The sequence below is a fragment of the Struthio camelus genome, chromosome 22 (assembly GCF_040807025.1).
Source record: "Struthio camelus isolate bStrCam1 chromosome 22, bStrCam1.hap1, whole genome shotgun sequence".
Classification (NCBI taxonomy): Eukaryota; Metazoa; Chordata; class Aves; order Struthioniformes; family Struthionidae; genus Struthio; species Struthio camelus.
In genome coordinates this window covers 5,438,063-5,453,649 of record NC_090963.1, presented here as the reverse complement: position 1 = coordinate 5,453,649, position 15,587 = coordinate 5,438,063, and the positions used below count along the sequence as shown (strand labels likewise).

The following is a 15,587-nucleotide window of genomic DNA, read 5'->3' as shown; positions in this document are numbered from 1 at the left end:
GCTGGGTCCAGAGTGTGCCACATTCACGGGAGCCAAATCCAGGAGAGAGCAAGCCTGCCAGCAAGAGAGAGGTATGCGAGGAGAGGCTCAAACAATCCTCCCAAAGGATCTCGGGATAACGGGGGGGGAAGGGTGTTGTTTGCCTGGAATCCAGAGCGCTTCACAGAGGATGTGAATCTAAAACATGCAGCGTTGCTGTTGACAGGAGTGTATATAAACAGAGCAGTATTTTCCCCGCTCCCTCCCCCTTCTTATTATAGCACAAAATACCCTGAGTAAAATAGATACACACAGCAATCCACTATAAAAGCAAAACAGAGCCCCAAGTGTGTGCACACACGCAAACACACAAAGATATTCTTCTGGAGAATGCAGCATACTTTCAATACCTTAAATGTCACTTTTTAAATATTAATGCTGTGCTTCTGGATAGGTTTATGTAAGGTTTATGACCACAGGATTGGTGGCACAAGAAAACCTAAACTAGACTCTCCCAGCCTGACACAGTCTGCCTGCCCAAGCCATCCGGAGGCCCAGCTCCTTCATCGCATCCTGGCTCCACTTGCCAGACCCTAAAGCCACGCACTGCAGCGGAGCCAGGGCAGATGCACTCCCACCAGCCTTTTTTTTCCTGGGAGGGGGCAGAAATGCAGCTCAGCTCCTTTCCTACCTCTCCCCAGTGCTTGCAGCTCACCATCTGGCACTGTCAGGAGGATCTCCGCTTGGAACCACAGTGCAGCCAGGCACAAACAAGAGCGGATGCCTCTCTCTGGCTAAACAATAACCTCATTAGCCGAGGCAGAACAGGGCAAAGGGAAGAGCACGAGGGCAAACAATGTGCAAATATCAGGGTACGTTTCAAATGCATACACACAAACCCAGTGCTAGGCTGCTGCGAAGGATGAGGGCGGCAGCTGGGGCAACCCAAGGGCCGATGCAGCCCATGTTCCCCTTGGCTAGGCCCATCTAACCTGCCCAGCAGCCTCCCCGGCTACCTCGATCAAGCCTCACTTGCTCTAGTAGGACTGTCTTGTTTTCAGGCTTCAGGTAGCCTGAGGACAGAACTACCTAGTCTCAGGCTTCCTGGGAACTTCTTCAGCCCATAGGCTGGACTCCCAATTGCCTTGTGGTACTAGATTTCAGAAACGATTATCTCCCAAAACAAGACGAGGACAGAGAAAGGCCAGACTTTGATGTGACGGGCCTGAGCTCCTCAGAGTTAAACCTGCCCAAAGACATTAGGAAAGGAGGGCTACATTTGATAGTTCCTCTTAGGTTGCTTTGTCATGCAGAGGAGGAGTATCCTAGGCTCTGAGAGGGGCCAAGAAGAAAAATCTCAAGGTCTGGCCCCTTTGCCAACCTAAGACAATTCCCCTTTTTCCCCACAGGAAGGCTAAGCAGTGGCTGCTCATAACCACAAATGACCACACTTACCACTTCCGTTAGCTCAGCCCATTTATGCTGCTTCCTTCACATACCACGGTCCATCCCGTTCACTCTCTGGAACACATCCTCCCGGCTCTTTTACTCGATATGGTACACTGGGCAAAAAGATCCTTTGGCAAGTGCCCACTACTCCAATTATTCTCTTGAGGGTCAACCAAAGAGACCAGTGGGTTTCCAAGCAGGGCATCAGCTTTCTATGGAGTGGAGCAACACGTTGTGCTATTTGCAGAGGTCATTTCCAGCATGTGCTGCTATTTGCATGTTTTAGCTGAGAGAGTAACAATAGCCTTTTAGTCTGTTGGGCTTCAGGGAGGAAACTACTGGACAATTCTGTGATAAATCTATTCTGAAGCCAGGGTTTCCTTTTCTTCTAGTAAAGGGATAGCCAACAACAATAAAGATTTTTCCAACCCACTTAAAGTCTCCTTACTTTCCACTTAGAAAGTCTAACCCACAGGCTTCACCCACACGAGCTAACAGAGATGCTTCCTCACCATCCACCAAGCCTTCCGACCCTGGCCTTCGAGGGAGCAGCAGCAGCATAGGCAGAGTAATCATCCAGCACTTCGCAGCTGGTCAGTGCCCTCAGACAGATGTGAGGAACTGAACTCGAACGACAGGCTTTGGAAGATGGGCAGTGAACGTCCACAAGGGCTGATGGAAGAAAGCCACTCCCTGAACATAAAAGGGCCTCAGCAGACCCCACAGCCCACCTTCACTGTTGTGCCAAGACAGGGAGACGCTCTATCCCCTGGCTGCACCGCCTGCCAGGAGCAATTTCACCCTTCCAAGGCTCTGTACATACATGGAAAGCATTTACACATCCCAGAAGTCAAGTTGTGTTGATTCAGTGTGCCCTCAGGATGCTTCACAGATACATATGCAAAGCACAGTCAGGATCGGGTCAGAGCCTCAGTAGGGGAGACTGAGAGAAAAGCCATAGTGATGTATCAGCAGGTGGTGCTCTCCCCTTCAAATCGGCAAACAAGTTAAGCCCTAGCCTGGTATTTTACCACTGGGATTTCCTCCAGTATAGGAACCTCAGCCTAATGCAAGACTCCTCTCCTCCGCACTGTTGAAAGAAAAACAGAGCCTACACCAGTTCAGAGCCCAGGAAAGTAGAGCCACATGCTGCATGGAACCCCCCTTGGACAGTGGTGCTTCTTAACAGTCTGGAAGAATCCTATTACCATTTGTCTCTAACTCTTCTTGGGCTAAGGATTCATCACAGGAAGACCGAACTGAGAGAAAAGTCTGAAAGGAAACGGTTTAGCATGTTGCTGGGAGTCAGCAGGAGTGGTTCAATAACCCTTGGACAACTTGTCCAGCTACAGCTTCTCTCCGATCGTTACCTTGGCCAGAATCCAAGGCAGAGATTGTTCAGAGACTAGCACATCCCAGACGGTGCTAAATCACATACAGCCAAACTGTTCTCTGAGGGGGTTTAATTCATTGGGAAGCACCCTCTTAGCAAACAAAAGTAAACGGTGATCCAACTCTTTCCACTTTGATCTGTAATTAGGCTCTGTTTCCAAACCTTCAACCCAGTGATGCATACAGGTTGGGAGCTCTTGCCTTTGCTCTGGGTAGCACAGCTTGAGAGCAGAAGAGAGGAGAGAAAGTGAGAAAATGCACACACTGCTGGAAACATCACCAGGCCTATTGGTGCGTCAAGAGAGACAACCCCAAATGGACGTTTCCAGATGACATAACAAGTCACAGCCTTTTTTTTTTTTTTTTTTTTTTTTAAAAAAAAAAAGGCTGAAAAGACCTATAAGCAAGCCCAAGCGAACGGGCTGCATTTCTCTTAGCCCTAACTGCACTGTTGCCACACGCTGAGCCCTACTTTCTGCTCTATTGTCTCCATACTTTCTACCACCAATTTGCCAGGCAGCTTCGGATCTTACTGAGAGGGGGCTTCCTTCAGGAGCAGCTTGTGACACTCTGGGGTTGCAACACAATGAACTGTAACAGCAAGACAGAGAAGCACATAAATAATCATAATATCTCACATGTCCCAGATCACACAAGCAATTTAGACTCCTCCCCACCCCACCCCGCATGTCCTGTTTATAAATATTCATTTTGGGGCTGCTTTAAATAACAGAGCCTGATGCAGAATTGCCCCAAAAGCTCAAGCAGCCTGCCATTCCTGTGCAGCATGGAGCCAAACTACACCTATTTGCAGCATCATCCCAACCTGCCAGCACGAGCACGGCCCTGCTGCCTCTTCCCTGCAAATATACACGGACCACTGCAACACAGCACAAACAAACAAGCTGCAAATATCTCAATGTCTCATACCACTCCTGTGGCAGCCATGTCCCTGCCATACGCCCCCATTAGCCTCTGTCTCACAACTATTATGTGACAACACTGGAATCATGTCACCTTGCCTGGGTTCACCCAGCTGCCATGAAACAGAATCACTTGGATCTATTAAAAGAAGAGAAAACTGCTGTGAGTGCGCCTGGAAAAGAAAAATTAATATGCAAGCACAGTGATAAATCCTCTGATCTGCACATTTATGTTTTTATCATGTAGTTAATCAGGAAAGAGTATGTTCAGTTTAAATATAGCTCCACACTTTGGCTCTATAATCCGAATCCCAAAAGGGCCCTATAAAACCATAATCTGCAATGCAAAATTGCAAAGCATATGGGAGTGTCTATAGATTTTCCAAATCACCTGTGCCCTAATTTAATATGAATAACAATTAGTTTACTCTTATCAGTTAATTGTGCCCCTTGTGGATTCAGCAGCACTGCGCCTCGTCACCAAACGCCTTTGTCTGAGTAAACTTTAATTACACTTCTGCACTCAGCCCAGCCCTACTCGCAGCTTTGGCAACACAGGCAAAATTGCTGTTAAACAAAAAATCTACCACCACCACCAACAACAAAAAGGAAGCAAAGCATACTTCTTTCAGATAGAACCAGAGAACTAAATAAAAGCAGACTGGGGTTCACAGCAGGGAGTGTTACCGCAGCTCCTCCAAATCAGCAGGAGCAGCAGACATCCCCACAGCATCCTAGATGAGCAGCATGAGATTCTACAGCCTCAGACAGCACCGACAGCACTCCATCCGCGTCTCTGCTCCAAGAGGAAGGAGAGGTGCTTCCTAGCCCCCAGGCACTAGCAGCAGCAGATTGGAGAAGGCTTTCATTTCACCTCCAGTTCTGTGATTAGCAGAGGATTGGAAGCCAAGACACTGGGATCCTACTTCCAGCTCTGCCGCTGACTCCAAATGATCCTGTGCAAGTCACTTAACTCCCAGTCTGTTTCCTTATCCATTGGGACAACATCATCATTGACAAAGCTCATGGGATACGCATATACACTCACCCTATGCTTTGATATCAATTCTGCAATGAAAATACAGCTAATGTAACAGCAAGCTTGCAACTTCATCTGTTGGCACTGGGTAAGCATTTTCTTTTTGAGGCCCAAAAGTGCCCTTGTGAATCACACAAAAAAAGATTGAGGATGACTGTGTTTCTATTCCATTTCAAATGCTGCAGGGTTTTGCACGCACACAGACCTTAAATCTCAGTTACACCATCACCTTGGCAATGAAGTGCTGCCTTTGCATAGTGGAGGATCCAGGCTACAAACCCTTTGGCAGAGATGAAGGAACAAGCCTGCAGCGCAGCAGATAAAGCCTCTGGTGTTACGAACATTCCCAACCCACTAGATTCAGCCCAGGAACGGAGAGGCATCACAGTGGCAGAATTAGATGCCAAAGTCACAGAGGACGTGCATGTTTGTACTAAGGATACTGAAAGCTCCAGCACGCTGCTGCTCTCTGTCGCTGAAGGACAGGCATCCCCTGAGGGATATGACACCCATGCCCACCTTCCCTCTGCAGCACTAAGAAGCCCTGCAACCTCCTGCTTCACAGCCTTCAGAGCAGGTATAAAGGAAGGCTTCTCCATAATCTACGCTGACTGCTGCTCCTGCGCTCCCATGAACACACACAAATACTCCCCCTACTCCACTCAGGTACTCCGTCACCTGCTGCATCAAATATGGTCATGATCTGCCTATACCGTGACCTCTGCTCCTCTCTTAAATGGCATATTTCTGCCATTCCAAAGGAATAAGTTGTTACGCGAATTTAATTGCTTTTATCACTCTCCTGTAATTGTTATCACAATCTTTCAATTCACTCTTTAGATGTGCCCCTCACTAGGTTATTATTTCAGAACCTACAGAAACATTAACCTCACACATCACACAGGAGATGTGGAGCCCACTCTGCTTGATCTCTCCTGGCAATACATGACGCTACAAGCGGCACCAGGTTGAGCTCTGGTTCTGGCATCCTGGCAGTGCCATGAAAGATCCTTGACATTTTTCAGTGGATCCTTCCTCCTCTCTTTTCCATCATCTCATTAAGCTTAGCAAGCAGTGAAGAAAAAGCAACTACAATCATGAATTTTAAATGAGGCCAACTGTCACTCACTTGAGTGACTGAAACAATGTGACTGAGGAGCCCAAGCTGCAGCAGCCAGGATAAATCCAGCAGGCAGCATCAGCTATTTGGACAACAGAGTGAGTCACTCCCCAAGCTAATTCCCAGCGAAAGAGAGAAAGCAGGCTTTGATTCTCCATGGAGGTCCAGCCAACACCTTTGCAGTACTCTGCTGCAAGCCATCCCACAGAGCGCACTGCCAAACACGTGCAGCAGCAGTCAGGACTGGCACAAAAACGGGCCTGTCCCTTGATCCTCTGATACGTCTCAGAGCAAAGCTTGTGGCTCAAGCCAGACCACTTGGGCTGAACAGAGAAGGTAGAAAGATAAACCACACAAAAGCTTATTCTGCAGACCTGCCAGCTTTGGCAGTGTTTATTATAGGCCTGACAGCCTCACCCTGTAAAGAGATTGTTTCTCATGAAAGCAGAGCAGATATCTCATCAGTCTTAGATACTGCAAACCCATGGATGGTGCCCAGATGAACTGACGTTTCTTTAGGGACGTATTTTATTAAGAGTGCTGTTTAAATGACTACCAGCTTATTAAAAAGCCTTTTTAAAAGCAATAATTTACCATTTACTCACCGTTCATTCCTTCTTCCCCCTTTTCTTCCAGCAACTCAATCCCACCTAGAAGGAGAGAGACAAATCTCCTAAAGCAGAGCAGCCATAAGTGAGCAAAAGTCTTTCTCAGTCTGTGAGCAGACCACACTCTGGGTGAGAGGCTGCCCAAGTCTTTTCAGGAAGAAAATAGCTAACAACCTGATCGAAACCTAACGGAGTACAGTGCTTGCAGGAGCACATAGACTTAGAGCTGTACTATATAGACAGCTATACTGTCTTGCTCTCAGTATATATTGATGACATCCGTACAGGCAAGAAAAGGCATAGTGTTTGGACTTAAGTGCAGGCACACAAACCTGCACTCCACCTGCAGAGCAGAGAACTGGAATACAGATCTCAGTTTTGCATCTTGGGCCATCTCCAGCACACATCAGAGCATTTATGCCCGCAGCGTTTGCGGACATGCGGGCTGTGTCTGGCATTCACATCCAGGAGCATCCTGTGCCAAAAAGCTGAACCCATCATTTCAAAGGAACGCACTATTTTAAAAAACAACAAACATCTCACTTTTAAATAACCAATTTGTTACTGAGTCTCACAGCCCCTTTACACAGCTGCTGCAATGCCTCTTCTTTGCAGACGTGATGCAGAGACAGGAACTAAACCTGGACTCTTCCTTGGGCCACAGGGCTTCCCTTGCACAGAGGATGTTTTCCATCTAGCTGCAAACCGGCCCTAAGTGTCCAAAGCACTGAAGAAACTTGGGTCTGCAAACACCCAGTCTAACGCTGACCCAGTTTCTGCTCCCATCTCTGCTTCAATAAATGCACCTGTTCAATGCCAGCAGAAGACAAAGAATCAAAACAGCAGGCTCAGAGGCATGGCTAGTCAAGATGCTTCACTTCAGGCCTGCAAGCTGTAGGACCAAGACACCCTGTTACGTTTTTTGTTACTTGTGACAGGTTCAGCACATCTGACTTTTTTGCAAAGCCTGTACAGTGCAGCAGAGCCCAGGGAAAAATCTGAGCCAGAGATATTTACTGTCCGTTTCTGCCAAAAGCAAACAAACAAACAGAAAAACAGAAAAAAACCCTAAGCTGCTTCTTTAGGATTCAGCAGAAACTGAATCCTCTGCTGGTCACTTCAGTAGGTGACAGTGATGCAGAAAGGGGAAAATTGAATGGGGAAATCACAGATGCAAGGAAATAGGAAGGCTGATGAACGTTCAAAGGTAGGGGAGAAGCAAGGGGAGACTGAACATTTGAGTGGAACAGAACCAATTCTGGGTTTTCAGAAAAATGCAGTGTTTCTTTCTAAACAAGAAATATGCCACAGACTACACTAAAGGTACGTTCACACCGAGACACCCGGCCTTTTGCCAGCCTCGTTACCTCCCTGGCTTCTCTGTGGCCATTCAGCATGACTAGGTAGCGCAGCCACTGCAGCTGTATTGTACCTACAAACTCTTGTAGGGAACCACATTGCCTATATAGAGCTATCTTTACTCTGTACATGAACTTATTAGGATCTGGATACACACACTGTGATTAAGCATTACAAGGCAACCCAAGAGATATTCCTCTTCTACAGATAGGAAAATGAAGGCACAGGGAGGTCATGTGAACCGCCCCAAATTAAGCAAGGAGCCATAGCCAAGCTATGAACAGAACTCTGGCTGGAGTCCTGGCAATTCAGAGCTCATTGCCCTTTTTTTTGGTGTGGATTTGGATTCCTACAGACTTTGACAGGACCTGTGCTGACAGTGAGAGAACAGATGTTGTAATAGCGAATTGACCCTACTCAAACTGAAGTCAATTGCAAAACTTCCCTTTGCCCACCAAGAGGTAAGAGTCAGACTGACTGTTTATCACATCAACAGTCGCATCGCAAACAAAAAGGTTCAACATCCTCATAACTGATTTTCTCCTTCAAGAGAGATTCATAAAACCTTCTGCTTGATCAGTAAACCCTGTCTCCAAAGTATGCCCTGCTCTGGTTTCTTTGCCAGTTCCTCTTTTAGACTGTAAGTATTTGGGGGTACTGAGTAGCCTTACTTTTTGATCCTATCAATAATCCCAACCACATAACAAAACAGCAGATGAACAAAGAAGCATTCTTTGGCCATCTATTTGACAGCATGATCTAAATAGCATTTCCTCTCCACTGATTCGATATAACATTAAATGAACAGAAAGTAAATAAGGGAGAGATTCTGGCAACATCTACAAACTCTGTGGTGGTGGCCAGGCTTCCTGTGCCCTAATTTAATTTCACTCCTATGTTGCCAGCTCCGTCAATAGCAAAAGTATCATATCACAGGAACTTTAAATAAGGAAGGAACCTCAGATATATAGTCCTTTCCTTCTCTTAACCCTTCCCTACCCCCCCCCCCCCCACAAGTATTGACTGGGAAATTTCATGCTTTCCTGAGAAGTGACAGAAGCCAGGACTTGATGTAAACAATGGCCTGATAAGATACAACATTTCTTCTGCTGTGGTGGTACTTCAGTCAGTTTCCTATCATGGGCTAACAAAGAAAAATGTTCAGTTGATATAAATTAACTTGATTATACAAACAGATCTTGATACAAAGGCCTACCTATGTATCCTTCCTATGGTAACTAATTGCTACAAGCCCAACTTCAATAATTCTTAATTCTCCCAATACCTACGAAATATCCTTCAAAGTTGAGAGCTCCCTCTAAAATAAAAGCCTTCCAGACCTTGCCCTAAATACTGATCAATAAAGCAATGGATTTTCCAAATTAAGGGCACCAACTGGAAGAAACTGGCTTGCGAGGACTCACGGAGCTCTATGGGGCATATCAGTGTCATGTCAGTTCACACAGCTTAAAAACGGCCATGATTAGTTCTGATACCTGTTAACATTCTCCACCAGCAGCTGCGAAGCAAACAGACAGGACAAGAATAACATTTTTCCCTTGCAATCAAAGGAGCAGGTGCAGTGCACCACCGGGAAATGGCTCCTGGAAAGACAATCATTTCTCATCTGTATGAGGTACAGTGCCATTCCCACTAGGGAAGCTACTGCCATAAACACATCTGGATTAACAGAAAGGGGAATCTGTCCACAGCCACTCCTGGGAAGACTGCTCTTCAGTCCATATTCTTCCCGACACCAAGCTCTGGATCTACCCACAAAGTTTCACAACCAAGCCAGCTTGTGACCAGATTGTTCACAGAGCTACCCATATAGCTAACCCTTCGCTCACCCTTTCACCATGGCCTGAGGTGGGAAGCACGATGGATTCCCGCAGGAACTGGCTGGCGGAGAAAGCAGCCACCACCCGTCAGAAACCATCAGGCTCAGGCTCACATTCATCTCCATCCTCCGTGCTGCGTTTTGGCTCTGAATGAACACTCTTTTAACTTTCTCCTTCAAGGGTGCAACCCCCCTCAGGCAATACTGATGGGTTTCATATTCTAAATGGTATGATTATTATTTTACGGTAAGCTGTCTGGATGCTAAGCCTGGTGAAGTGGGCCTGCCTTTCAGGCAACCTATCCACTTGAAGGACTTCACAGTAAATCAGGGAGGGAAAAATACGATCCGGAAGGATCCAAAGGTCTGGAACAGAGGAGGCCAGTTCTCTCGTTCTTTCCCTGTGTTTCCTCACCCCAGGAAGACGGTATTTTCTGGTTTAGCATGTGGCCCATCCAAACACTGAGCATTTTGCAAAATTTAATTTCATGGCTCAGGCCCACCTCCATGAAGCAATATGAGAGGTCTAAGCTGTAGAATTACAATTTGCTTTAGTTCTCAAAGTAGGTTAATAACGAAACCTAAGCCTCGTGGATGCCAGGTGCTGCTCTAAGCTACTTCTCTGAGACATTCTCAGCTCTGGACACATATTTCACTCCTGAAGTCCTACCATGCTCCCATCCTAAAACAAGAGGAGTAATTCCATCCCTCCCTCAAGCCACAGATATAGAGGAGAAGCTGAGTTTTTGAGATAGCAAGTCTGTACTTAAGAGCAACATATCTAATATGTGAGTAATGGAGAAGTCTGTAGCAATTTCATGTTTAAGTCTGCACAAACATTTGTACTCAAAGCAGACTAAAATCCCTCTGCTTCACACTTCCCTGATTGAATCCAGCCTCCAAACTCAGTACTATAACTCCAAGGGCAGCGAATCTTCCTATGCAGCCAAAGTAAAATATTGACTTGTTCGTAGAAATACTGACTTATTTGTAAGATGATTTTTTAGAAATGTTCTGTGAAACACTGCTCTGTTGTCTTGCTTCTTTTAGCTCTCCTCTAGCTAAAAGGCCATAGTCTCACACACTATCACAGCCCAGGCGACTTCTGAAGTAGCAGAAGTCAGCACAAAAGAAGTTCTTTCCCGCAACTGGCATAATACATTTGACCAGGCACCAAAAAAGATGGAGCTGCTCAAGGCTTGTCACTTACTCTGATTTTCTCATCACTGCCTCAGTAGCTCCTTAACCACCATGGGGAACAGAAAGAGGCAACTGAGCTGGGGTGGTGTATGCTAGGGACGAGGGTGGTACCTCTAGCTGTTCAGAGGTCACAGGAGGAAGTCTACTTATCTGGGCACTGAGGCCTCAGTATGCAGACAGGAGCCAGGCTTGTGGCCTCAATGATCCCAGGAGCTTTGTTAGGGTTATGAGAGAAATAGTTCAGACTGCAACACTGTATGTCCCCTTTCCTAAGGTTGTATAAAGGCTCCTCTCCCCAAGAAGGTTCACAGACAGAAGATTATTCACACACACACACACACACACCATGTTTGTATAGTCACACATGTCTTCATGTATACCTCCGCCTATGCAAATCTCCAAGTTACAACTGTTTCATGACAGTTTCTTTCACCTGTAAGGTGGCAAACTCTTTTCTCTAGCCACTCTAGGAAGCACGTCCAATGTCCTGACAAAGCTCTTTGAAAGTCTCATCTCCCTTTCTACGATAAGAGCAGCTCAGGACCCTGCTAAAGAGCTGCATGCCCGACTCATCAACTCCCATGGAAAGAGGCAGAACCAAGCTCTACACTCTATGCCTGTATTTGCTGCTTTATACCCCACAGCAGTCCCACTCAAACTCCCTGAAGTCCATTTCCTATTTCATGTGGATCTCTTTCTTCTCCCTTGTTTGCTGACCACCCAGTCCAGGGCATCTCTGTTTACAGAATCTAGCTTGTACCCTGGTGTCAGAGCTGTCAGTTGCTTGCAGCAACTGACAGGCAGCAGTTTCGTTCAGCACAGTTGGGTGAACAGCCCCTTCCAGCACATTTTGTTATTCACATGCTCCGCCTGCTAATTGCTTTCTGAAACGGGGAAGAAACAGATGACGAGCAGAATGCAGCTCCTGACAAATTCCTCAGCACTGTAAATACGATTCACCTTGCTGTAAACAAGGAAATGCTAAGTGTCACTGCTGGTTTGTGCTTAAATAAAAATAATAATAGTAAAAAAACCCAACCAAACAAACCCCCCTACACACACACTGCACACCAAAAAATCTCAAATCCGTATGTCCCAACACATCCTGCATAAGGATAAGAACTCTGATCTATTTTGTGTATGTACATACTAAGGAACTTCCACGCCGTAGGTCTGTCTGAGCCTCTTAGGAGCATGTGCTAATATCAGTGCAATCGCACGCCATTTTGCCAGCACTGATTAGCGCCTAGCAAGTTCTTTGCCTTGCTGAGGATACCCAGAATCAAGCATTCTCAAGCAAGCTCTCTGTCCTCAGAATTACTTCCACCAAAGAGCAACAGCAAAGAAAGGTTAAAAAAACTAAACAAGAAAGAACTTTTTTTCATTAAGCCTCTAAGTCTCTCAACATCAGCTATGTTAGGCGAGCAGAAGCTTCTGCATTTTAAAGTGCACAGCTACAGCACAGGACCAAGGATCTGGTGGTTCTTTGCAGATATTATTATTCTCTGCTACTTTAAAGGAAATACAATTTGCTCTTAAAAATAATGAGATTTAAAATTCATAAGCTTGGGGCTTTCAGTCTTCTGGATTGTGAATCTGAAGGTTACGCTTCTAACACATTTTCAAATTTCTTCTCCATAGGCACAAGGCCTAGAAGCTTATTTAAAAACAAAAGGAGGAGATTCCCACATTTCCACGAACAGAAGCTTTACAGAGAAACATCAAATACCATTAGACCCACAATCCCATTGCAAAAATTGACAACGCTAGTGTATAAGTACATGGTATTACTACTTACTTTCTGATCTAAACTATTGTGGAGTGATACGGTTCAACAGCATGAGTCATCCCACCCCAGAGGCAATTGCATTTCAATAGCAGATGTAGAAGTGATATAAAAACCAGGTGCACATTCACAGCTGTTACTCATTGGAGATAGAAGGTGCTGGAAGCACAAAGATTGTACAGGTCTGCAAACAGAAGAAAACTCCCAAGAGCAGCAGATAAGTAAATGCTTTCTACAGTTTCCTTGCTACCGCTTGTAGAAAGATGTGAGTAGAAGAAAACTTCAGTGTGTAGAAAGTGAACTATTGTTGGGGCACAAGGAGACCAGAACTGATGGAAGATATCAGATAAAATCGAGGAGATTAAGGAAAATGACCACGGAAGTTTTAATTCACAGGATCCTTTTTCTGCAGGCAGATGGTCATTTCAGGCTTTCTATTCTCTAATCCCTCATTCTGCAAAGCAAACTCTCTAAATCCCAGATAATGTAGGTTTTACCATCTCATATATTTCCCACAGTATTAAGTGTGGCCCCAGCGATAGGATACATATGCTTAAACATCTGGATGCCTAAGTAATTTACAGCCACAAGAGGCCCCTACCTGGATTTAGCTCAGAGGTGATCTGTGCATCCTGGCCTCCAGCCCCAGGTCCCAGCATGGACCCCTGTTAAAACAGTCATCTTTTCCAACAGGGCATCACAAGGATTACTCGGCTGAGCCAAGCTAGTAATAACCGATCCCTGTGTTTACTCTTCAGTCAGATCCTCCTCGCCATAAAATAAACATGTATCTCAACACAATTCTCTTTTCTCCTTCAGGCTGGATACAAAGAGAAGCAAAAATGTAAAGAAACCAGAAGTTTTCTCCATCATCTACCCACAACCCCTTCCAGGGCAAAGGGCTTCCTTATTGAGGGCACCTGTTCCTGGGAACAGCCTTTCTAAGGCGCAGACAAGGATTTTCAGCTGTGTCTCTGAAGAGGAAGAAGATTGAACTCCTTTCACAATATCACCACCAGCTGCCATATCACCACCCTTCAGGAAAAAATACCATGTAGCATGGCAGGAAGTTGCATACTAGCCGCTTGGGACTTCTGGGAGATAACAAGACCTCAGATCCCTTTGTTCCCTGCCCCTTGAGTTAAAGAAGAACCTAGGTGTTAAACTCCCCTGTTGGGAACAACAGGGAGCAATCCAGGTTGCAGGCAGCAAGCAATCCACTACAACATTACAAGAGCAAGTTTTTCACGTGATCTAAGTATCCTCCTAACTCTGAAGGCGCAGAAACTATGGGGGAGTATTAGACAAAAAGATGGCTAGAAATTGCCCAAAGCCAGAAAACCGACGTGGGACTGCGCTGGAAAGAAACCAGGTGTTGTGGCTGCCAGGCCCAAGCTTTAGCTCCCAGACCCAGACACAAGAGCTAGTTTCTGAGAGGAAAGAGGGTGAGAGGGGCAGCGCTGAAGAAGGCCTAGAGCTCAGAAATTCGTTACCAGTTTCTCAGTCTCCTTGTTTGTTAGCTCAGACGATTCACATACATAGTGCAGTTAGCATCTCAAAGCCTCAAAGAGAGAGCTCACAATTAAACACATATGGAAACGAATTTCATGAAATATGCATATTGTTTGCTTCCTAAAAAACTGGTTAGATTAGACCATGACAAGACCAGAAATTAATGATTAGAACAACAATCGCTCTCCATTTGCTCTCTAATGAGCCCTGGATGGACGTGGAACAAGGGGATAGTCGGTAAGAGCTCTGAAAGAGCTGGGAGCACCAGACACTCTCTGCTGATGTAAATCACTATATTGACGAAAATTCCACAGCTCTTTGAACCAGCTGAAGATCCAGTCTGTCTTCCACATAGGGAAAACCTCTAGAAATGTATTACTGCAACTGAGAAACCATAGTGACAACAACATTAATAATGGTCACAACAGCAAAGTCTCAGACAGGACTTCAAAAGATGTTGTACAGTGTCATTTTTTACAAGCTCCAGAGGCAGAGCACGTCTGTGGGCTGGTTAATAGGGCCACTCCAGCCATGCTTTGCGAGCAGACCTCACTGGCAGGGCTAGGAGGCAATGAAACCCAGAACCCAGCATTAGATTTCCTTCCCTAGCAGCAGGATTGAGAGCCTTCCTTTTACCCTCCTGCCACATCATCTTGGACAGGGGAGTAGGTTTCCATCCCCTAACTAGGAATGCTCACCTCCACTTTGTGCCTCGGGGTCATATGTGTTATTTTTCAGTGCCCCAGAATCCCCGTGAAGAGGGTTTTGGACTCATCTGTGAGGACGTGGCACCCCTCCTCACACACTAAAGCCTCGGTACTTCAAACCCGCTGCCTCTGCACGTAGCAGGATTTGCTGCTTTAAAACCTGCAGCACAGGCCAGAGCATGTCCTCATGGCTGTTCAAATGTAGCACATCGCATCTTGGGATGCTTGTTTCTGACAGGCTCTCTCGTCTCCCATGGCTAATAGCTCATTGTTTGTATTCATGCACGAGGAGTAAATTCTTCATTATTGGAGAGATCTGACATGTACAAACAATTGAAGTAAATTGATTGTATTTTCCAAATCATCACACAGACTCTAATTCTATCTGCAAGGCGCACTAATTTGCACTAGAATTACCTCCTAAATTAGGAATTAGAGCTTTTGACAGAGAAGAGCAATGACTGTCCTTGTTCTGCAAGGCTAGTGGGGGGAAGGGTGCCGCTTCCCTCCCAAATCACACCACAGAGGCCTCTGTCCGCCTTCAGAGCCTACCGGGCTGCGGTGAAGCAGGCAGCTAATTAAATGAGGTTCCAGTAGTTTTTGGAGAGATATCTCATTGGTTTAGGTATACATTTAAAAGGAGCCGCTTATTTAAATCCAACTGATTTTTATC

General features: G+C 45.8%; 1 protein-coding gene across 1 annotated transcript in view; it reads right to left on the bottom strand.

The window, feature by feature from the left end:
- B3GAT1 (beta-1,3-glucuronyltransferase 1) overlaps positions 1-15,587 on the bottom strand; it is a 90,011-nt gene that overhangs the window by 44,306 nt on the left and 30,118 nt on the right. The window contains exon 8 of the mRNA XM_068916888.1: positions 6,508-6,552. The gene's annotated coding sequence lies outside the window, so the exon portion shown is untranslated. The remainder of the gene's footprint in view (positions 1-6,507; positions 6,553-15,587) is intronic.